The following is a 25736-nucleotide window of genomic DNA, read 5'->3' on the forward strand; positions in this document are numbered from 1 at the left end:
GTATTATTGTTTTCCATGGTGCATTCCATTTCATGGTGCTCTGTAAAAAGCCACAGCTAACAACAAAAGCATGCATGTCATCCAAACAGAGGGACCATGAGTAGAGGGACAAATGGCCATGACACAAGGAAAAGAACAGTTTTAGAATCAAAATAGACAGAGGCTCAAATTCTAGCTCTGTAACTTGTCAACTAGGTAAACCTACGTGAATCTTCAGAAACTTTGAGTTTATTCCTTCATCTGTTAAATCAACATAGAAAGGCCTACTTCATACAAAGCAATAATTGAGACTACAGGTAAAAAAACATTACCATGTTGCTTAGCATGTAGGCACATGAAATTTTTTCAATAGCTGATAGAGAAAAACCCTAAAATTCTCATGTATATTCAAGAAACTAAATAAATATTGCTGATTAGAAGGCCTGACCCAGGCTCAGGAAAAGTTACGGTATAGTGTGGTGTGGTGGGTGTGTGTAGGGGGGTGGTCCTGGGTGGGTCAGATGATATCAGTGAACATATTTTTCTCTGAATAGCATGCAAAGTCTTAATGAATACCGCTCTTCCTACCTAAAAAAGGCACCAGGCATTCTAGGTGGAAATCATCATAGAAAAGGATCTGCCAATATAATTTATGAAATACAGCAAGTCAACTTTACCTTGGAATTAATGCTCTGTTTTTCCCTTGAAACAAACAACGTACTGGAAGTGTCAGCGTTTTACACTAAGATAATACTGGCTCTGAAATCCAGGCTACCAAATGTACAGTGCTTGGGGAGAGAGTTAACTTTAGTAAGGCTCCATTTCTGCAAAAGAGGAATGCTGATAATTACCTTGCAGAGTAATTATAAGGATTAAAGAAGATAACATGTATAAATTGCCTAGTAAAGATATTATTAATTTAATATTTATTTATTCCCTGCCCCTTTGAAGTCCTGCCCCAGCCTCCCAAATCATATTTATTTTATCTCTTGGTACCAGGAAATCCTCCTTTTGTGGGAACTGAACTAAGATTCTATTCCACTGACCCTCTGATGTCAACTTCTTCAGTTTAGACTTGTCACTTCTTCCTTTTCTGAAGAAATATTTGAGGGATTAAAAGAGACAAACACCAGAGAAGTCATTGTAACCTCACAGGGTTTTTGTCACATTTGGAATTCATTAATCTGAGTTTTGAGAAAGAACTCAGTTGACTTCACTCCTTGGTAGAGCAAAGAGAAAAATAAACCAGAAGACTACATAATATTAAAGAACTGGAACTTTTGCCCTTTGCCTTCTTAATCTGGCTTACATTTTTCAAGGCTCTAAGCAATTACCAAATGACGGAGTTGTCTAAAATCAATACTGCTTACTTTGTGTAACTACCAAAAATCAGATATGAAGACTGGTGCCTGACCTGGTCCAGAGATTAATGAGTTTGCTGAGCAACAAAATCTAACTAACTGGTTACACATTTTTCTTGGCACAGTCAACAGCCAGGACCGAAAGGATGTGTGAAGGCTATGGCCTAAAATGGTTACAGGAAATACTGAGATTGGTGCAAGTGGTATCAAAAGACCAGATGGGAGGCTGTCCAAATGACCTATAGAATGCTATGCCAGAAACCCAAGTTCATCCGAATGCCAGGTAAAAATATACTTGTGGGCTAAGATAAGAATTGCTGTCTCAAACAAGGTACTTTATAAATAAATCAACTAAAACTAAGGCAAGATATTGCTGCTTAAAAAAAATCTTAATTAAAAGTGTAATATTAGATCTGTAAAGCTCATTATAAAGACTAAAACTGGTGTGCCTGGGATACAAAGAGGGAAGAGTGTTAAACAGATGTATTTAAATACAATTTCAATTTTTTCTGGGCTTAATTACACTTAAATGTTGGACCAATTTATCTTCATGATTAACTTCCTGAGGGCACCCTAGCTTGACCCCATCTCTTGGTGTCAAACTTCACTTTGACTAACCTAGGAAGCTGGGAAACCCAATCTGAGCCACCTTTGGTCACATATAAACGCAAAATGAAAGAGGTCATTCTAAATTCGTGAAACTGAGAGACTGCTGCTCAGAGTGGCTTCTCTTGAAATTCAACAGAAGATGGCTTGGAAGTGGTAACACACACTCAACAACAGGTAGCAATTGGGGCACAGGTGGAGCAGGCTAGAAAGATGTCAGTGTCTTTGATAAGCATTCTGTGTGGTAACAGTTCAACAGTTCTCCTGTTTGGGGCAGGAATAAAGGTTCTTAAAAACATCTTAACACACAGAAACAAATGTCCTCTTTGTCACTGAGTCTGCGCTGTAGATATAGTCAGGTCATATAATGAAACCATTCATTTGCCTTGGGAATATAAACTGAGCTTCTTCCTACTCATCTCATCCATTCTGAAGGTCAGGACAAGATTAAGTTCTCCCGAAATGAATCAACTCCTGGAGGTGCACTGATAATTTTCAAAATGGTTTAATTACTTCAGTTTCTGAGGCCCTCAGAATTGTTTTTTTTTTTTTTTCTTTCTGAACCATCAGCATACATATTTATGTAACAAACAGAAAAAAGCATTTAAAAAAAACAAATTCTATTACGGAAGGCAGAAAACAGACACTATGAAATAGTTGCCAGACAGCTATTATTTGGGATTGAGTGCCTAGATACCAAGTATTGTGGTACTTCAAGACTTTGAGGTTGCATCACATGGACTTTTAAAAGGGTGTAATTTTGAATCATAACTCCACATTATTTTGGCTTTCACATTACCATCCCAGACAGTAAAAAAACAGTGATTATTTTCTTAAATATAACACTGAACACTATAGTGTTTAGGTTTAGATTAGTAAAATTGAATTTTTCCATTTCTAATTAATGTCCATTTCTCATTAACATACCTGGTTATAACTAGAAAATCACACACTGATGTGAAAGGAAAATGTACATATGTGCATGGTACAGGAGAAGCGTGGTAGGAAGTCAAGGGCATTAAAAGAGAGGCAATAGGTACAGAGCATTTTATAATTTTTTGAGATATAAATGCAGACGCAAACACTTTCTTAGAATAAAAAAGCAGTGATACATTTTCTGAAAGTCTAAACAATTTTACATTAGACTTTATAATAGACTAATTTATCATTTTGTTTAATTATCAGGAGCTAAATCACTAAGATCATTGGTTCTCAGATTTAATGAAACAAATATTTTGCAAGTTGAAGCTAGGTGATTTACTGCTAAAATTAAATAAAAGCACACATTTTCCAATTCATACACAAGTTAATGGATACAGCTCTCTAAATTATAAGCATTTTCTTCCTCATAAATTTGTCTTAAGCCATTAGTGCAGGCAATTATTTATCTTGTCTTCTCAAGGTGGTATCTGATTTGCCTATAATATACAATTAAGGTTGTCATAGCAATACTTCATCATGTTCTGTTAAAAGCACCATGACTCTTAGACGTTCTTTCCCTTAAAGAAGTTAGAAGACAATAGACTAATACTATTGATCTATTGGCAGATGGGTAATTTCAAGCTGTGAAATAAAGAGAAAGACCAGGCGTGCTTCCCCTGGGCCTCAAACAGAAATGAGGACACTGGATGTGGTCCGTGGAAATGTAGGGCATTGCATGTAAGGCAATGTGGATGTCGTTGGCTGTCTTTTCAAAGGATGACGCTCTAGTGAGTGATACACAATTAACTTCGAGACTTTTCTGGAAGTCAGTGCTTTCATTAGTTGTGCCTTATGTTTCTCCAAAAAGAAACTTGATTTTTACATACTTGCTTTGCCTTTGAAACCAAGATAGTAAGGGTTTGAAATGATCATAAATTCTATTCACTTAATAAAAATTCTGTCAGTCATTTTAACAAATAGTTACTGAGTGCCTACCAATGATAGCACTGAAACCTAGATATTCCACATTTGATTTCTTAGAGATTGGTTTTAATGTTGTATTACATCGTTTTTCTTGGCTTTCCTGAGAAGAACAAGAAGTTGCTAGTTTTCAGATTCAGTTGTAATTCTGCCAAGTCCTAAGAGCTGCAGAAAAAACACACATACCAAAACATATTAACAAAGAATTACAAATATTAGCTAAAGGCAAGAGAAATGCCATGGAAGACTTTGCATTATCAGCATGCTGCTTGATTACTACTTTTAAAAACAGTCCATTAATGTTTAAAAAATTAAAGAAGACTAGGATAAAAGAATGCTAAACTGATTCTGGCTACAGCCATAAAAGGTTGTTTTCAGGAGCACATGAAGAAAATCAAAAGATGAGATTAAATTAGAAACAGGATATTCATGCTATAGTTATAAAATGATTTACCAAGATATTTGGTATTACATAACTTAGGAATGAAATCAAAGTTGAAAAATCTTGGAAATGTCACAGACTATTAGACTGGATGACTTTAATCTAGAAAAATCCTTTTTATTTTCACGGCTTCTCTAACTTCTTCACTCAGCAAATCACTGAATATAAAATCCATTTGTGGTGTAAGTGTCAAAAGAACTTGACCTAAAGTCGAGCACAAAGTGAAGAGACTCAGCCTCATATGTTCTCCAGAGTTCATCTAAAATTATTGGAAGCAATAAAATAAGGGATGGTAAAAGAGAGGGCAAACACCAAATGCTGGGAATTTATATGGGCTCTATTTAGAAAAGGTGAAGAAGAATAGAGAAAAAGAATCTAAAGTTTAAGACTTTTTCAAACATTAGCAATCCTAAATCTTGTAAGTGTGTGACTTGAAGGACAAGGCACATTATGAAAAAGAGAGAATCGATAATTGGGGTCATAATTTTTTAAATCAATACAACTACTTTAGTGTTTGTGGAAGTTCTGTTAAGATATGAGAGTAGGAAAATAATTTAAATTTTTAAAGGGTACTTAGATATATAAATACTTCTATCCAGTGATGGCATTTGGTGAGTGTAGGCAGAAAAGGCTCACATCCCTTATGAAGAGGAAATACCCCATTCATAACTCCTATGACTGAGCCAGCCACATTGTGTAGCAGCCTGGAGGTGGTTGGACCAGAGGTGGTATATATGACCAAAGGGCTGCCTATGCAAGAAACCTATAATGAGGCCTGGTCCGAAAGGAGTACTGGGCCCATCACATTCTCTCTTGGGAACTGGAACTGGGATAGATAAAGACTCTATTACAATTAACAGTGGGAGGTGAAGCTGAAAGGTCATGATGTAGAGACAGGCAATGGTACCCATACAATTCTCTCTAAGACAAGTCCATGGTAAGACAAAAATGAGTAAGAAAAGATAAAGTGAAAAAAACTCTCAGAGGGGAACAGAGAAGCAATGATTAATAGTCATAAAGAAACTGACAGGTGAGGAAAACAGCATACCCTTAAAGCTGCTTTGCTTCCTGACATCATCTGGTCCCAGCCCTTATAAAGTCTTACACTGGACCCCTTCTCCTCGAGGTAGCCAGGGCAAGCATCTGATCCATAAAATAGAGCTAACCAGAAGAGCTTATATAATAAAGCACTGCTGGAAAGCCTGAGCAGATAAGTGTGTCCTCATTTATTGAAAGCGACTGCAGCATTATGTGTGTGTATATGTGTGTGTGTGTGTGTATGTTTACACCTTAAAAGCTGACACCTTGGAAGTACTTTGTATATGAAACAGAACAATTGATAATTGCTATGACAGATATTCATCAAATGTGTTACATGTGCAAGGTTTCGTACTAGATACTATGAAGATATAAATATACAAAGAAGACATGCACTCTATCTTCAAACAGTACTTAGAGGAGGATCTCTTTTTTCTCTCTCACAACTACAAATAAGCTGAAGAGTAAATTCTGCCCTTCAAACATGGCAGGTGCGCAATGATGTTTTACAGAAACAAATGCTTTATATGATTGAATCACATACAAAATGTTTTTGGGACATATAGGAAAAAGCATTTTTATTTAAGAGGATCAGGGAAGATTTCATCAAAAAGAAATGTCATTTTTACTGGGCATTATGGGATGGGCAGTTCTTCAGTAAAAAGAGAAACATGGCAAAATACACACAATGGCATGAAGATGTAAATGTGTGTTAGATTTTTAGAACAGTCTGCTTTGGTTAGGGCACAGGTACCTAGGAGATGCAAGAGGAAAAATGGTTTGGTGCAAACTTGTGGGGCACATTAATTATAAGGCTAAGGAATTATGACTTTATTCAGCAAACCAGCAAGACACTAAGATCATCAAATGTATGTCTTAGAAGGATAACTCTAGCAGACATGGAAAACAGGTTCAGATTGGGAGAAGGGCAGGAAATAGAGGCTGGCAGGTGAATTAGAAGATTTTAAGCTGGCTGCTCGTGAGCTAGGTATGAACAAAGGCAATGGCAGCAGTAATGGGAAGCAGTGACTACCTGAGAGACACTGCAGAGATGTAATCAACAGGATTTGACACATGATTAGATGGGGGAGGAGGTGTGAGGATAGGTGAGAAAAAAATGAAAGGTAACATTCAGGTTCCCAATGTGAATGAGTGGCAAAGCTTTTAACTGGGATAAGAGAAGAAGCCATTTAGATTGGAGTAGGTTTCTGGCTTTCTAAGGATTGAGTTTGTGGTACCAATGGCACAACCATTTGAGGGGATTTAAAAAGCAACTAGAAAATGCAAAACTGGAGTAAAGCAGAGAAGTATGGGCTAAAAATGTTAGGTAGGACATCTTCAGTGTTTACAAGAGCTGAAAACCAAATGGTAGATACAGATGCCCTAGGAAGAAAGAGAAATCAATTTAAAAGATTGGAAAAGAATTGAAAATATGCTTTAAGAGGAAGGGTGAATTCGGTGACTAGTCAGAGAGAAGACTGAGACAGTTGTTAGAAATTTGATGAATAAGAGTAGTGTCATGAACATCAAAAGGGAGCCTTGGGGGAACTATGGTCAACAATGTGAGTGACTGCTGGGTTTGCTGATTATTCAGTCATGAACACCTCACCTTTGGAAGCAGCAGCTCCAATCTAATTATGAGAACAGAGGATAGATTGCAATGGGTCATGAAGAAACAGAGGCAATAAATATTAGCTCTTTTTGCTAGAAGTTAGGGCACAAAGAGAATGTGATGGATGGGCCAGTAACAAAGAGGAGTGACAGCATCCAGGGAAGTTTAATTTTTAGATACATGAGAGGGCAGAAGTGAATAAACCTGTAGAGAGAATGTGACTATCCAAGAAAAAAGTTTTGTTTTATGAGGCAGTGACATTAAGTCCTTCAATGGCCCCTCGTCTAACTTATGATATTACCTGTAATTTTAATAAGGCTAAGGAGACCTGTGTTGGGCCCCATCCCTGTATTGCACACCCCATTTCCTCTTTTCCTCACTATTCTCAACACTCCTGACATGTCAGTTGTTGATGTGCCAAAATTTCTAGCTTCATGGCTCTCATATATGCTGTCTGGGATACTCTTCCCCTGCCCTCCACCTTTTTTTTTTTTTTTTTTTTTTTTTTTTTTTTTGCCTGAACTTAAATAATATTTCTCCCTTACAGTGTTTTTCCTTTACCACTTCTTGTCTAAATTAGGTGTCTTTGTTATGTTTCCATACACAAACAAAAAAGTCCTTCGCAATAATAATCAAACTTGCAATGATTATCTTTTTTCTTAGACTGCAAGTCATGGAAAGGTATGGACTATGTATGGTACATGAGAGGTGCTTAATAAATATTGAATGATGAATAAATAACTGAAAAAATCTAGGTCATGGCACAGGAAGTCAGGAAAAGGCTTTCTGTGCTCTACTCAAACTGCTAGACCTTTTATATTCAATTCAGGTAATGATGCAAAGAAGAGTTATCTAATTCAAAATAATTACAAGCACCATGTAATGACTTTGAATGTTTACATTTAGGGAAATATTCATCTACAGACTCTAATATTTCAATTTTAATGTGTGGGCTTTCTCTTATTATTGGATTTGTGACCTCACCACCAATTATATTTGCTTCCTTTTTTTTTTTTTTTTAACCTCTTTTTCATTCTCAAGTACCAATTCTTTTTTCAAGTACATTTGACCTGGATCTCCTTCCCAAGATAACCTCTGTCTCTCCACGATCCTGCAATAGCTCAACACAATTTTTTATGACAAGTCTCCAAAGTCCAATATTTGAGTTTCTTATACACGTTTTACAAATCAGGAAAGGTTTACAAGAGGAAAGGCAGATGAAAAAACACAGGCAGGGATCATTCTGGGTCACACAAATTCCATGAATGCTCCTCTATAAAAACTTTCAATAGTCAAGTAATTTGGAATCAGAAAGTCAAATCACTCATTTTTTTTGCAAAGTTAAGCAATTAGATAGAACCTATTTTCAAAGAATGCAAGCCACCAGCTTGCTTCCAAGTAATGACATCATTTTCCTGTAATGCCATCCCAGTTTGTTTCCTCATGCATACTTGATGATTCTCCTCACTATGTATCTTTTTGGACTTCCAGATTTTGACTCCCAAACTTAGCAAATTAACTTTATTGACAGAAGGGGTTTCTGTTTTTGTTGGATACATGCAGATTATGTGCCTGCTCTGACAGTATCAACTACCACTGTTTGGCAATCTTATCTTCAAAAAAGGACACACACCTGCCCTGATCCTTACTCAAATACTTACTCAGATTGACTAATGAACTTTCTTATTATTTGCCAACTGGGCTTTGCTCTCAGGGACATAAGAAGAATGGTCTTTACATCTGGGAAATATCAGTAATTCTTAACAGTAAAAATATATGACCATGTATGCAGTTCACGGGCAAAGTCCATTAACACTCACTTAAAACTAATATTTTCTTCATCCAAGAATAACCTAAACATACTTCTTAAACTGAACCATGCATTCAGGAAAGCTTATGTAACATCTAACGTGTTATCTATAAAGTCTTCCCCAGCTACACGACAGCGGGATCTTGCTTACCCACACTCCTATTAGATTTCCCAAAGTTTGGCTACTTGAGCAGCACTTTCACAATTTTTGTCATATTCCTTGACTATAAATGCCTCAACATTTTATTTAATTTTAAAAACATTAAGACAAATTTACTTTTAAAAGGAGATGCTCTGTATTTTTCTAATGTATATTAAATAAATATACAAAATATTTATATAGAAATAAGAACATCACCTAAGTTTCAGTGAAAACTAAAAGTGCTTTGGTTTTGTATGTTTTACAAGACAGGATCTTGCTATGTTACCCAGGCTGGCCTTAATTCCTGGGATGCAGCCATCCTACCACCTCAGCCTCCCGAGTAGCTGGGATTACAGGTGCATGCCACTGTTCCTGGCTTTAATGTGGTTTTGAGGCAAGTATTGATTCAATAGGAAATCCACTGTAATGGATCCAACCAGCCTGCCCCACCTTTCTGCTTCTTCATTCCTAGATGAGACAGCTGAAAGGGGATAGACTCAATACACAACTCTTCTATCAGTCTAGCTACTACAAATATAATGATAAACGATTAAAATCCTACAAATTAAAACAGTATAGCCAGGCTTAGAATAAAATATTTTAATTTTTAAAAAATTTTAATCATTTCAAAAGCAAACTTTTGTTAAGAGTGAAAGGAAAAAGGGTTGAAAAGAATTTATAAGCCATATCTTACCATATCTTAGAACTTTTGTTTGTATAGCTTCTTACCATTCTCAAAGCAGTTTTATATACCTTATCTGATTTGAATCTCATAATAAACCAATGACATAAAAAGCAGGTATATGAGTCACAGAATAATCATCATTTTATTTCTAGGCTTTTAAATAGAGTAAGAGAAGCCAGACCTTTCCTCAAGATAAAACGAAAATACCACATACTTTTCTGTTTTTGACTGGAATTATTTAGCAAATAAGTGGTTCAGATTGGATGAGAACAAAGGTTATCTGCCTTCTATCCAGAACTCTGCTTTTTTTCTCACATTTAAATTAGACAAAAATAACGTAAAACAATAAAACATTGAAATAAATTTAAATACAATTACTAAAAAAAACAAACTTTTTAAATAAATTGTCTTCCAATTTGCTTAGTTTTCACAGCTGTATTTTGCTTTTTCCTCTTTTCTTTCTAATATACCATATATACCATATAATCTCTTCTACTATTATCCCCAATTTAAAAAAAGGAAAACAGATTAAATGATCTGCCCCAACTCATGTACATGGTTACAAAATGGCAGAACTGGGATTAGGACCCAAATCTTTGTGCATTTCATTCTGACACTCCTTCTACTACACTACACCACCTCATAAAGGAAAAGATATCTCAATTTTTTAAACTCTGCAAAAATAAGAAATAGCTCAAGATATGATCCTTTAGTTTACAGAAAGACTTATCACAGTAAGAGTACTAAAAATTTTGAAAATTCCCCTTCTGCATAATTAGACCTAGTCTGTAGCCGGAAAGAGCTCATATGTCATTTACAATTTGACACGAATCCTAGAGAAAGAATATTTAGAGGTAAAGGATTTGGGTCAATATCAAGGCAATCAGAAAAAAAAGAAAACATCTTGAAAATTATAATATGACCCAATGGAGAAAAAAAGCATTGAAGTTAAAAACAACTCTGTGGAAGCATATCACCGTCACCCCACACAGGGTGCAGTGAGTGCTCCTGTGTATAGTTATAAGGCTGTTTATGTAAGAAACCTCAGAGTATGAAGAACAATTACAAAGACTTTTTCCAGTTTTTCATAAGCACAGATACAGTGGAAAAGCAGGCTGCATTTAAGATCATGACCAAGTTCTATATTGGGAATTGTATAAGACTTAGGACAGTGGGTGTATGTGTATATATATAGATACATATTTGAGATGGCGTCTTGCTGTGTCACCCAGGCTAGAGTGCAGTGGCGTGATCTTGGCTCACTGCAACCTCCACCTCCCTCCCTGGCTCAAGTGATTCTCCTGCCTCAGCTTCCCAAGTAGCGGGGATTACAGGTGCGTGCCATTGCACCTGGCTAATTTTTGTATTTTTAGTGGAGATGGGGTTTCACCATGTTGGCCAGGCTGGTCTCGAACTCCTGACCTCAGGTGATCCACCTGCCTCGGCCTCCCGAAGTGCTGGGATTACAGGCGTGAGCCACTACGCCCGGCCTCAAAGCATACTTCTATTGTCAAGCTGGATCAGAATCAATAGGAGGAATCTTATTAGAAATGAAGATTTGAAGTCTTAGTCAAGATGCATTAAATCAGAATGTCTAGGGAATGGTTTGGGAATCTGCATTTTTAAACAAGCTCTCTAGGTGATAATACAATAATGAAGTTTAAAAACCACTGACTTCGAGAAGTTACTGGACACTTTAGAATATTAATTTTTTTATTCTGTTACATTGATGTTCCTAAGTCTGAAGTTTGAGGGGTTTGAGTTTCTTCCCGCAAACATTGTTCACTTGGAATCAAAAAAGAAGCTTTAGGTGTTTAGTAATTAGAGTAAAACACATTCAGATGTGGAGGATGGTACTTGGCAAGCAATGTTCATTTCCACACATGGAACCCCAGCTCATCAACTACACTGAGGTCAAGGGGGCACTGGATATTTCTGTAACTGATGTAGATGAGGGTAAATGGAACTCTGCAAAAGGCAAAAGAAGCCCAAATAAACTCATGAAACAAGTTTTTAAAACAAAGTTATAGGTAAAATAGACCAGTTCTTGTAATAAACTATATGTCATGGCCAATTGACTCTGTAACAAATTATCTTTACCTATTAAGATAAAGAATGAATAAGGCACTGTGAATCTCAATTTTCAATTAAAGCTGTTTTGTGAGTTCTTAAAAGTCTTCATAGGCAACATAAGCTTGTACAACGATGCATTTAAGTGAATTATCCTTATATAGAGATGCTTATAAAAGTTGTAGACTAAAACTACCTCATTTTTGTGCTACACATTTTTGTTAAATTAACAGTTGAGATTAATATACTCAAAAGAGGCATGAAGTAAAGGTATAATGTGATCTTTCTAACCCTCTAGGGTTAGTGGCTATTATTTTATATATTCATTTCTAATTAGTAACCTCAAGAATTAAAAGAACAAAAGAAGGCAGTGATATACAAGCAACCAAGATTGAAACAAAAAATCTGTAGACAATTTTGATTATGAAAGTACCTAATATTGCTTATGGTACTTAATTATCATATTGACTTTTAAATGATGCATTAAAACCAATTATCCTTATACAAGCAGATGCTCATAAAAATTGTAGATTTAAACTGCCACACTTTTGTGCTACACATTTTCGTTAAATTAGCAACTTAGTTTAATATATTCCAAGAGGCATGAAATGAAGGTATAATGTGATATTTCTGTACATTTTAATACCCTGAGTAATAATAAATAATGACAACTGAGAACAGTGATTGCTCTTTTATTTCTTGGAAAAGCATTAAAATTAACATGAAATTTTATTTATTAAAAGCAAAGCTTTTTATTAAAATTTCAATGCTTAAAAACATGAAACATCAAATAGTATTTACTAAACATTAGTATTTATTAAACATTAAAATACAATTGTATTTATTGAACATTCTTACTCTTTAAAGTGAATGTGTAGAAACCACTTTTAAAAGAAATCTACAAACAATGAGTAACTCCAGAAACAAAGGAAGATGAGGAATGTGAACTAACCAGGAGAAGAATTTGAAATCCTTGACAATTAACTCCTTGGTCTCTCAAGATTTCTGTCTTTACAAAGAATTCTACATGTACTATAGTTCTGGCATAGAATTTCCACACATTTCACATAAAATCCCTTGTCTCTAACTAAAGAAAACTTTTTTCTTAGTAGTGAAACAATTAAATTTGTTGAGTGTCTACTAGTATGCATATATCAAGAATTTTAGAGACACTAAATTTTTAGACATGTGATAAGAATCACCTGACAAAAATACCTTATTTCCTTATTTCGAGGGTCGTATGGAGTCAGTATTATTATTCTCATTTTACATTTGTGTAAACTGTGGCACTCAAGAGGTTAAATGACTTAAGAACACACCAGTAATGAGATTTGACCATCAGTTTTATTTTGAAGCTCACGCTTTTCCCAATAAAATAGGCTGACTTCCATGAGTCTGTGGACCCAATGACACATTTACTGTGACTGCTTTAAAGAGTTAGGTTTGCAGGCCCAGAACTCAACATCATCTGTTTATTTCTTTCTTATTAGTTTTGAGCCAGGGATTTCACCAAAGACATTTGTAATGCAAAAGCTATAATTATTTGATATCTTTTGCATCAGGGTAGAGTTTCAAAAATATGTATTGAGAACCTACTATGTGTCACACTCTTAAGAATACAGTGGTTATCCCTAACAAGGTCCCTAATGCTCAAGAAGCTTACATGGTTGTGCAGAAGAAAAGACACTAAGCAAGTAAACAAATATGTTTCAGGAAGCACCAATGTTTCTGAAAAAACAGAGTAATGGGATAAAGGGTGACTGGAGTGCTGGAGTATTTTAGATAGCATGGTTACAGAAGGCTTCTCTGAGGAGATGACATCCTCGCTGAGGTCCAAATGATGAGAGAAAGGTGGCAAGCTAATAGGCAAGAATATCCTAGGTATGTCCCAGGAATACACATACAGGCCAATGTGCCTAGCATGGAGTGAACTCATGGTAGGACACACTGCACAGCAGGACAGGAAGTCAGGGAGGTGAGAAAGGCCATGCCATGGAAATCCACCTCCAAGGAAGGGCGCACATACACAGCAATACACAAAGGACTGGCATGAAGGTGGCCATGGCTGCTGTCAGACAGGAAAGATGGCAATATGTTGGCATAGCAGGTTCCCAGTTCAACAGCTATGCCAGCATCTTGCCTCCTCTCCAGTTCCAAGTTACAGGAGAATACTATGCCTCTTCAGTGTTTTACTTTTCCAAAATTTTTTCTTTCACCTGAGGGAGGGAAAACACACTCATTAATTGAAAGCGCAAACTTATTTCTGATCATAACAACACAGTCTTCCTTAGAGTGTCTACTTTTGAAGATGCAGTTAGGCACAAGAAGTTTGCGGGTAGTTAGGCACAGGAAGTTTGCGGGTAGTTCCATTTTTCAATGGTCTTTGATCTAAAATGAACCCTGAGAATATTTATGGAATACTTGTGAAATGACAGGGAGGAAATGGTGACAAAAATTTTATTAAGTCAATAATGTCTAAAGTTGATGACAGCTAATTACAGGCTATTACCACCATATTTATAGTCCATAAAATATCCCAGTGACTCTCAGTACACTTTTATTTTTACTCTAATAACTTTACTTGGTCAATTTCTGCCACTCAGATGTATTTAAACAATAGCAAACTGTGGCTCAGCAGTGTGTAGTTAGTTCACTGCTTTATGTGGTCTTAAAAATAGTTATTTTTGGATTTTTAAGACAGTCTTGCTCTGTCATCCAGGATAGAGTGCAGTGGTGTGACCATAGCTCACTGCTGCCTCAATCTCCCAGGCTCAGGTAATCCTCCCACCCTAGCCTCCCAAGCAACTGGGACTACAGGTGTGTGCCACCACTCCTATTTTTTTTTTTTTTTTTTTTTGTATTTTTAGTAGAGACAAGGTCTCGCTGTGTTGCCCAGGTTGGTCTCAAACCCTTAAACTCAAGCCATACTCCTGCCTCCGCCTCCCAAAGTGTTTGCATTACAGGCATTAGTCACCAAGCCCTGCCAAAAATAATGCTCTTTTGAGCCAAAAATTCCCAGCTAGAAACTTATTCTACAAGTAATTTGCAAAAGTACCACTAAGTTCTATGTGCAAGGATGTTCACTGCAACATTGTTTTTAATAGTAAAAGATTGGAGACAACTTGAACACTCGTCAATATGATTGGTACAGGCTAAATAAATAATATAGTTATACAACAGAGTATTTGGTGGTCCTTACAAAACATTAAGGTGTAAGAATAATGACATTATGTATAAATTTTGTGCAAGTGAAAATGTATACATAGACACACACATGAAGGGTATATATATACATTTTTTTCTTAAAGGATAAATGAGCAATTTATTATTTTAAATAAAAATAATTGGACAGGATTATAAATTATGTTTGCTTTCCTCTTTATAGATCTCTATTAAAAAACTAGTAAGTAATACGTATTATTTACCCAAAATAGAGTGTAAGATCAACCTATAAAGGTAAAACATTTCATTATATAGTGCTACCAAGGTATAGATAAGGAGGAATCATACTCTTTTAAATATGATTCTAATATAAATTGCCTTTGCCAGAAACAAAAGTCCAGCATTACCTAAGCCTGGTACTGGGTATACACATATGCAGTCACTCATGCATATACAGTATGTGGTGTCTGTTTCTTGTGAGGGCAGGAACTTAAGAGTGTTCTATTGCACAAGAGCCTGTAATACCTTGTCCTGGGGCTAGGTAACTGGTGGAAAAGGGACTAATTGACTTCCTAGGATACAATTCAAACTTAATTGCATGATCTATTAATGTAAGGGTATTTAGGAATTTGGGGATCATTAAGTACAGAGCATTGAATCAAAATTAATGGCAAATGCAAAACACATTAGGTAACAAAATACTGAATTAAGAAGATTTAACTGAATAAAGTGTCTCCAATAAACTCATTATTTTTAACAAATATTACTAATATCTGATATTCATAATTGAGAGGCAGGTACTGATTTACCAATCAGATGTAGCAGACTGCATCGTTTTAGAAGGTATATGGTACATATTTGAAAACAATAATTTCTTGTGACTTTTTTCAGTTCCATTTTGCACATAAAAATTTCAGATTCAAGGCCAGGCATGGTCTTGAATACATCTCAGCACTTTTGAAGGCCAAGGTGGGAGGATCACTTGAGGCCAGGAGTTCAAGACCAGCCTGACAAACACAGCAAGAATCCATCTCTACTAAAAATAAAAATAAATTAGCCAGGTGTGGTGGCATGAACCTGTAGTCCTAGCTACTTGGGAGGCTGAGACAGGAGGACTGCTTGAGCACAGGAGTTTGAGGCTGTAGTACTGTACTCCAGCATGGGCAAGGTTTTGTCTCAAAAAGAAATTCAGATTCATTTTGCAAAGAAAATGGAATAATAGCAACTATCTGATTTGCCAATCAGATGTAGCAGCTACCTGAATATTTAAAAGAAATAAGAAAACTTACCTTTTATCAAATAATTATCAAATAATTTCTCAATGTATAATTGAAAAGTCTAGAAAAAAATTGTACTCTTTTGAAGAAGCTGTTGCTGTTGAAACTCAGGTGTTTTCTTTAATTTCTCTAATGTATCCTGTGAATCATGGCTTTCATCAGCTCACTGGTAAAACCCGCACCCTCACCACATATACCTCAAACAAATTTCTTGCAAAAATCTAACCTAACCAGGAATTGTTACAATGGGAAAACAAATCAGGTACACACACACACACACACACACACACACACACAAAATCAATATATATAAAAATAGCCCTTAGCAGTTAAGGTTAAACCTTGAAAAATGCTGACAAAAAAATGCCCTGGAGAGAATGCGGGGCCCATTTATACATTTTTTCCTAAAAGAAGAAATTTTCTTTTACACTTCAAACTTTTAGTATTGTAACTAACAAAATAAAGTTCAAAGTTTAGGATTCTTAAAATTATTCTAACTTTAAATTCATTTAAATTTCATAATCTGACTTTACTTCTAAATAACTAATATAAAACTATTCTGGCAGCAAATCTAGCATGTTCCAGACATGTGATGGGCAGGGGGGAGTTAGCTATACCAACCCCAATTAATACACAGACATAAAGAATAAGAATTCAATCACAGTAACTGAAAAAAATGGTGTAACTAACACTCACTGTGTCTTTTCAGAGCTGAAATATAATCTACTTAATGCCTCATTTTTAAACAAGCATTTTCTAAAAAGGGGTTGGGGTAGGGGGTGATTATGTATAAAAAGTTAGAATGTCCAATTTTTCAAGTACAGTATGATGAAAAACTTTGTGGTCCAATCAAAAATATAACTGTGGGAAAAAATAACATTCACTGAATGTGTTGGTACTGCCTTTGGGAATAGACAATTTAATAGGATGTGCTCAAAGCTACTCCCTAAATTGATAGAAGCCATATGTGTCTCTGCCCTACATCTGTGGGGCATGGTTTGCAAGGAAGAAAGGAGTACAATTATATATCTATATATACACACTCAAAATAAATATATATATTCAAATGAATGAATAAATACAATCTCCTATAAATTGGTAAAGACAACATTATGGCCACTGGAGGGACTTAAAACCTATGGAGAGCTCCATGTCTTAATGCCATTCATTGTACACTTCGTCACCATCCATATCGTACAAAAATGTATCAGTGAGGGAAAAAACAATTACTATAAAAATATTATTTATTTATTTGTGCTTAAACAATCATCTATAGTATTATTGAGGAGAAATACTGAAATAATTACAAATATTTTTAGAGTAAAAAAAGGCAACTTATAGGAATGGCTAAGAAAAGGAATTTATAAAATCAAAGATTTTTAAAGTGTCTTTACATTAGCAAGCCTGTATATGTATACGTGTGTGTATACACATTTACAGCATATGTAATTTTAATTTTTATATAATCTTTTTTATGGAAAAACACCACCAAATACAGAATATAACTCTTTTAAATTTAGCAATACTAATAAAATACAACTGAATATCTGTATCAGGTATCAGAAACGATCCCCAGGGCAACTACAAAGTATAGAAAAACTGACAAAAAAGAGTTCGGTTTTTATTCTCTGCCCCACCAGCCCTGTCTTGCCTGCTAGAAGACCTCACACTCTCTTCCCTCTGCCTATCCAATTCCCCACATCCCCCAATATACAGACACACCACATACCTACACCAGGTTTCTCCTCCCACAAAATACCCCATTTCCCAAAATTCCACTCCACTATGCTTCCAAATTCCCTTTTCCTCTTCACATATGTTGTCTATAGGAATGAGGAAGAGGAAATCTACCCCTTCGTTATAAGGATTCAAGACAAACTGCAAATTGTTAATAAGCTTAAGCATCCAAAGAGATCCCAATTTTTAGGAGATGAGTATTATACTAAAGTAGTAATAATCAGTAGAAAATATGGAAGATATTTTGAACTGAGAGCTCTCTATTCTATAACCTCTTGCTTAAAATGAGCCAAAATTAAAACATTTCCTATTTTTTAAAATTCATAAAAACCCACTAAAAAGGGAAGGTGGGGGAGGAGGGGAGAAGTAACTATCTTTTTTGAGTAAGCAGTATATACTTTTACATTTTTCCCATACTTAATCCTCAAAAAATGGCAGTGGTAGATATTATTATCGCTATTTATAAATGACTAAGCTGAGGCTGAGAAAGTTTAATTATCTAGGAGTAAACATCCCAAAGTCATCAACCTACTAATAATTCCATTAATTTAACATTTGTTGGTCTTCTATTATATGCCAGGCATCATGCTGAAGACAGGGCCTTTACCTATAATGGGTTTCCAAGTGGGAGTTGACAGTATGTATTTCCACATAATTTGGTAAATCCTATGATCAAGTTATACACAAGCTATAATAAGAACAAATACAGCATCACGATGGATTACAATGATGGCTGAATTCTCCCTGGATCCAAATCCTGGCCATGTGACTTTGCAGTACATATTCTGACTCTGGAGTTAGCTATATAATTTGTCTTGGTCAGCTTGTGATGTGAGCAAGATACGATGCAAACAGAGCTTAAAAAGCACTGGTGAGACTGGGCCTGCCTGCTCTCTCTTGATCCTTTGTCATCAATATGAGAGCATACCCAGACTACTCTACTGAAGAATAAGGCACAAAGAACATGGCCAAGTCTCCCTAGTTATCCCCCCAGCCAAGGCCAATCTAGATCAGCCAAAAGCAACCCAACCCCAACATGTGAGCAACGCCAACCAAAATTAATAGAGCTGCTTAGGTGACCCACCGCAGATGTGTAAGCAGTAAACTTATTTGAGGTTTTTTTGCTGAACTTATTTGAGGTTTTTTGGTTGTTTGCTATGCAGTATTATTGTAGAAAATAACTGATATAAGTATAATGATTAAAATCATGTGCTTTGGATTTAGGCTAACTAGGTCAAAATTGTCATTAGAAGAGCAAATAGGCCATGTGTATTCAAGTCACCCATTTCATTACATGCACAACAAGTCACCAACTCCTTATTCTGCACTGTGCTGGTAAACAATAGGATTTCAATGAACATTTATAGACAAATGAGCAAACACTGATTAATTGTTTTGCTAGACTATAGGTTCCTTAAGAGTAGGAGGAAAGTCTTACTTATCTCTGCATGCCCAGAATACACTGTGATGAAAGAAACTTACAGAGAGATCAGTCAGTATTGGTTAAATGAGAAAGTACTATGAATTTGGGTTATCTTATTAAGATGGTGGGAAACCACTAAAGGGCTGTAAGGAAGTCAAACAACAAGATTTGTGTTTGACAAGATTACTTTGGCTACTGTATAGGGGTAAACGGACAGAAGGGGCCAGAATGGATGCACAGAAACCAGAAACCATCTAGGAGCCAACAAGGCTGTCTGTGCAGAGATGGTGTAACCTTGGATTAGGAAAAAAAAGCACACAGATTCAATATATATTTGGGTCAAGATACATTTGGGAAGCAGATGAGAAAATTTGCTTGAGGCTTGAGGGCCTAAGAAAATGGAAGAACCAAGAAAAAAAAAAAAAAAAAAACAGTTTTCTGCTCTATGCTCCTACATAAGCAGTGGTGACTTTCACTGATAGGGAACTCTAAAACACAACAGATACTTTAAAAATGCAGACTTATACTTAGAGAGACTCTGAGTTAATCCTAGTCTAAGGCCACCATTGGGAACATCTATTCAAAGAATCTGTGACATCAATTTATTTGAAGAATGATGTTCCTTGAACACTAAATCATACCCTGTTGCACTAGAAAAGTTCATAAGCCTTATGTGGCTGAAGTGACCTGAAGGAAGGCTGCGCTGAGCCTTTGTTAGATGGCAAAATACAGCCCCACTGTGAAAACTGCTTGAACTATATTGAACCTTCTAAGGAAACTAAGCTTAAGAAGGAAAGAGTATACATGCCTAATTTAATATCAGCTTTAGAGACTGAGGACGAATTCTTTCCCGCTTCACAAATTTTCCATGAATCTAAAAATTGAACTAGACTTTAGAATATGTACCTTATCACATTAGTTAATTCAAATGTTTATTTTCTACTAGAGCCATTTCTTTCTTTACATATAAGCCATTCTACTTCCTCTGGATTTCATGGCCATGGACTGCCACCCAAATCCTAGTCAGTCACCTAAAAAATGTATGCTGTTGACATTAAAGGAACAAGGGTGGTGAAAGACTAGGGATAGATCCATTCAAACCCATCAACACTTCTGGAAAGAAACGAAAGTATTCTGAAAGCAGATGAACAACATTTTCACGTGTAGAAATGTAGAGAATTTGGGACCATTATGAGTCACAGGAGGAGCTCAGTGACTTACCAGTATTTATATGGTGCTTCCTAAGGCCCAGGCAAGCATTTTTTCATCAAAAAAAGACATTTCAAAAGGACTTTTTCATGACTGTATAGTCACCTACCCATAAAGATTTAGTACAGTGCTGCTTTAGTTTGAAAAATGGTGCCCCTCCAAAATTTATGTTCAGACAATCCCCAAGGCAACAGTATTAAGAGGTGTGGCCTCTGAAAGGTGATTAAGTCATGAGGATTCCACCCTCATGGATGAGATTTGTATCCTTATAAAAGGGCTGGAGGTTGAAGGGAGCACTCTCTTGCCCTTCCACCTTCTGGCCATGTGCCTATACAGTGTCCATCCTCTCAGCAGGCGGCGGCAAAAAGGCACCATCTTGGAAGTGGAGACCTGGCCCTTGGCAAACACCAAACCTGCCAGTGCCTTGATCTCCCTGCCTCCAGAACTGTGAAAAATAAGTTTCTCTTCTTTATAAATTACCTAGTCTGTGGTATTTTGTTATAGCAGCACAAGTGGACTGTAACATGTGCATATCTTTAAAAAATAAAATATTTGTAATGGTTGACTTACACAGTAAATTCATATTCTATATCCTCCAAAGTCTGAACCAAAGGTAAGATGTATTTAGAATATATTGTCAAGAGCTGTATTCTTTTATTAAATCCTAACTCCAAATTGAAATGTTGTTGAAGAACTTTTTTTCCATTTTATACTATATAGTTGAGAAAACTAAACCTCAGAAAGGTTAAATGATTAGTTCACAATCACAGTGCTAGTTAATGTTAGAATCTGAATTCAGCATGTCTTCCCTTAGAGTCTGCATTCTATCTATGCCCCCAGACTAACTTCCAACATTACCACCCTTATTTTCTACGGACCAACAGGCCTTCTCTTTGGGGCCGTAATCATTTCCTCACTACCTCCGGCATGCCATTCCCACTTTGTTCCTGCCACTTCTTCAGCCCCTGAAATATTCCTCTAAATGGTCATTCTGCTTCATAATTCCGAAAGGAAGCATTCTAAGCTCAAAAAAACAAAAACAAAAACAAACAAAAAAAAAAATAAAAAATAAAAAAAAAATAAAAAAAAATGATTCACCATGTTGATTCACAACAAAACTATAAATGACTCCATTTTCCAGTTTGTCGATAAACTTCAGAATACTGTCGAAACACATAAAATACAAAACATTTATATTATCAGGCATATAATTATCAGGCATCTAAATTATCAGGCATATACGGTTGCCTGTGACCCAACTAAGACCAAAGTCAGGCATAATGCACACATTTCAGAGGAATTTCCCAAGTAATCCAAAAGTCAAGGGCTTCCAGACATTTCCATCACCCACAAGTGGCATTCCCTTAGATGCTAAGTCTTGAGCCCTTTGCAAGTGTTGTTCCCTAACTCTGTAACACTCCCTGAACATGCCACTTGGTCTACCTGGCAAACCAGAATTAATCCTTTAAAACAATGGTTAGGTAGTGTCCCCTTCTTTGCCTGTGTCTCTCCACTTCTACCACCTTGATGTAGTCCCTGTTCTCATTGTACACATACCTCTCCCACTAGCTTTTGAGCTCTTTGTGGGCATGGACCATGTCTTCGTACACTTTTTATCCCAAGGCCCACCAAAGAACCTGCACATATGTTAAGCCCAATAAATGCTGAATGGGCATGCTCATGACCTACAGATATTGACACTATGACTGAAAAACTTCTGGATTCAGGAATGGGGTGTGCATTTATTTTTAAAATATCCAGCCAAACATCAAAGCTCTAGAGAAGCTCCTACAGGCATACCTTGGAGATACTGTGGGTCTGTTCCAGACCACCACAATAAAGTGAATATCACAATAAAGCAAGTCAAATTTGCTTTCCAGTGCATATAGAAGTTATATTACACTGTAGTCTATAAACTGTGCACTAGCATTATGTCTAAATAAAAGTACATATCTTATTTTTTAAATATTGCTAAAAAAATGCTAATGATCAGCTGAGCCTCCAGCAAGTTGTAACCTTTTTATTGGTGGAGGGTCTTCCCTTGCTCTTGATGGCTACTGACTGATCATACAGTGGTGTCAGCTGAAGGCTGGGGTGACTCTGGCAATTTCCTTTCTCTCACTAAGTTTTTTTAACATTTATTTTAAGCTCAGGAGTATATGTGCAGGTTTGTTATATTGGTAAACTTGTGTCATGGGGGTTTGTTGTACTTATTATTTAGTCACCAAAGTATTAAGCCTAGTACCCATTAGTTATTTTTCCTGATCTTCTCCCTCCTCCCAACCTTCACCCTCTCGTAAGCCCCAGTGTCTGTTGTTCCCTTTGATGTGTCCAAGTGTTCTCATCATTTAGCTCCCACTTGTAAGTGAAAACACCTGGTATTTGGTTTTCTGTTCCTGTGTCAGTTTCCTAAGGATAAATGGCCTCCAGCTCCATCCGTGTTCCTACATGTTCTTTTTTATGGCTACATAGTATTCCAGGATGTATCTGTATCACATTTTTTTTCCCTTAATCAAGTATTTTTATTATTATATTATTATTATTATACATTAAGTTCTAGGGTACATGTGCATAACGTGCAGGTTTGTTACATATGTATACTTGTGCCATGTTGCTGTGCTGCACCCATCAACTCGTCAGCACCCATCAACTCGTCATTTACATCAGGTATAACTCCCAATGCAATCCCTCCCCGCTCCCCCCCTCCCCATGATAGGCCCCGGTGTGTGATGTTCCCCTTCCCGAGTCCAAGTGATCTCATTGTTCAGTTCCCACCTATGAGTGAGAACATGCGGTGTTTGGTTTTCTGTTCTTGTGATAGTTTGCTAAGAATGATGGTTTCCAGCTGCATCCATGTCCCTACAAAGGACACAAACTCATCCTTTTTTATGGCTGCATAGTATTCCATGGTGTATATATGCCACATTTTCTTAATCCAGTCTGTCACTGATGGACATTTGGGTTGATTCCAAGTCTTTGCTATTGTGAATAGTGCCGCAATAAACATACGTGTGCATGTGTCTTTATAGCAGCATGATTTATAATCCTTTGGGTATATACCCAGTAATGGGATGGCTGGGTCATATGGTACATCTAGTTCTAGATCCTTGAGGAATCGCCATACTGTTTTCCATAACGGTTGAACTAGTTTACAATCCCACCAACAGTGTAAAAGTGTTCCTATTTCTCCACATCCTCTCCAGCACCTGTTGTTTCCTGACTTTTGAATGATCGCCATTCTAACTGGTGTGTATCACATTTTCTTTATCCAGTCTATCATTGATGTACATTTTGGTTAATTCCAGGTCTTTGCTATTGTGAATAGTGCCACAATGAACATACATGGGCATGTGTCTTTACGACAGAATGATTTTTATTCTTTTATAACAGCATGATTTCTATTCCTTTATGACAGAACGATTTATATCCTAGTAATGGGATTGCTGGGTCGAATGGTATTTCTGTTTTTAGGTTTTTGAGATATCTGTCTTCTACAATGGTTGAACAAATTTACATTTCTACCAACAGTGAATAAGCATTCCTTTCTCTCCACAACCTTGCCAGCATTTGTTATTGCTTGAATTTTTAATAAAAGTCATTCTGACTGGTGTGAGATAGTATCTCATTGTTTTGATTTGTATTTCTCTAATGATCAGTGATGTTCCGCTTTTTTTCATACGCCTGTTGGCTGCATAAGGATCTGTCTCCTTTTGAAAAGTGTCTGTTCACATCCTTTACCCACTTTTTTTTTTTAAGTTACAGGGCACATGTGCAGGATGCACAGGTTACATAAATGTGTACTGTAGTGGTTTGCTGCACCTATCAACCCATGTTCTAAGTATTAAGCTCAGCATGCATTAGCTATTTTTCCTGATGGCTCCCTCCTCCTGCCCTCACCTTGACAGGCCCCAGTGTATGTTGTTCCCCAGTGTATGTGTTCTCTTTGTTCAGCTCCTCCTTGTAAGATCACGTGGTGTTTGGTTTTCTGTTCCTCCGTTAGTTTGCTGAGGATAATGGCTTCCAGCTCCATCCATGTCCCTGCAAAGGACAGGAACTCATTCCTTTTTGTCCTTTGCCCACTTTTTAATGGGGTTGTTTTTTTCTTGTAAATTGGTTTAAGTTCCTTATAGACACTGGATATTACACCTTTCTCAGAAGCATAATTTGCAAAATTTTTCTCCCATTCTGTAGGTTGTCTGTTTATTCTGTTGACAGTTTCTTTTGCTGCATAGACACTCTTTAGCTTATTTAGATTCCATTTGTCAATTTTTGCTTTTGTTGAAATTGCTTTTGGTGTCTGTGTCATAAAATCTTTGCCTGCTCCTATGTCCAGAATGGTATTGCTTAGGTTGTCTTACAGGGTTTCTATAGTGTTGGGTTTTACATTTAGCCTTTAATCCATCTTTAAGTGATTTTTGTATATGGTATAAGGAAGAGGTCCAGTTTCAGTCTTCTGCATATGGCTAGCCAGTTATCCCAGCACCATTTATTGAATATGGAGTCCTTTCCCCATTGCTTATTCTTGTCAGCTTTGTCAAAGGTCAGATAGTTGTAGGTGCAAGGCCTTATTTCTGGGCTCTCCACTCTGTTCCAATGGTTTATGTGTCTGTTTTTGTACCAACACCATGCTGTTTTAGTTATTATAGCCCTAGAGTATGGTTTGAAGTCAAGTAACATGATGCTCTCAGCTTTGTTCTTTTCGCTCAGGATTTTCTTATGTTTTGGGATCTTTTTTGGTTCCATATGAATTTTTAAATAGTTTTTTTCTAGTTCTGTGAAGAATGTCATTGGTAGTTTGATAGGAATAGCATTGAATCTACAAATTGCTTTGAGCAGTATGGCCATTTTAACAGTATTGATTCTTCCTATCCATTAGCATGGAATATTTTTCCATTTGTTGGTGTTATCTCTGATTTATTTGAAAAGTGTTTTGTAGTCCTCCTTACAGAGAGCTTTCACCACCCTGGTTAGCTATATTCCTAGGTACTTTATTCTTTTGTGGCAATTGTGAATGGGACTGTGCTCTTGATTTGGCTCTTGGCCACACTGGTGGAAAGTAATTCTAGTTTAGTTAATGTTGTTCTAAAGTAATGCTAGTGATTTTTGTACCTTGATTTTTTATCCTCAGACTCTGAAATTGTTTATCAGCTGACAGAGCTTTTGGACCAAGAATATGAGGTTTTCTAGATTTAGGATCATGTTATCTACAAACAGAAATAGTTTGACTTCCTGTCTTCCTATTTGGATGCCCTTTATTTATTTCTTTTGCTTATTGCTCAGA

General features: G+C 36.4%; 1 protein-coding gene across 8 annotated transcripts in view; it reads right to left on the minus strand.

Annotated features, from left to right (window-relative positions):
* Window positions 1-25736, minus strand: part of IFNE (interferon epsilon) — a 107983-nt gene that overhangs the window by 18058 nt on the left and 64189 nt on the right. The window contains exons 1-2 of one of the 8 annotated variants that reach the window (XR_012094798.1): window positions 3864-9064; window positions 657-803 (exon numbers count right to left, since the gene is read on the minus strand). The exons of 3 other annotated variants lie outside the window; for them this stretch is intronic. The gene's annotated coding sequence lies outside the window, so the exon portion shown is untranslated. Of the gene's footprint in view, window positions 1-656; window positions 13792-25736 lie in introns of those variants that run through there. 4 more of the 8 variants (XR_012094802.1, XR_012094801.1, XR_012094796.1 and 1 more) reach the window with 4 other exon arrangements.

The sequence above is a fragment of the Chlorocebus sabaeus genome, chromosome 12, assembly GCF_047675955.1.
Source record: "Chlorocebus sabaeus isolate Y175 chromosome 12, mChlSab1.0.hap1, whole genome shotgun sequence".
NCBI lineage: Eukaryota > Metazoa > Chordata > Mammalia > Primates > Cercopithecidae > Chlorocebus > Chlorocebus sabaeus.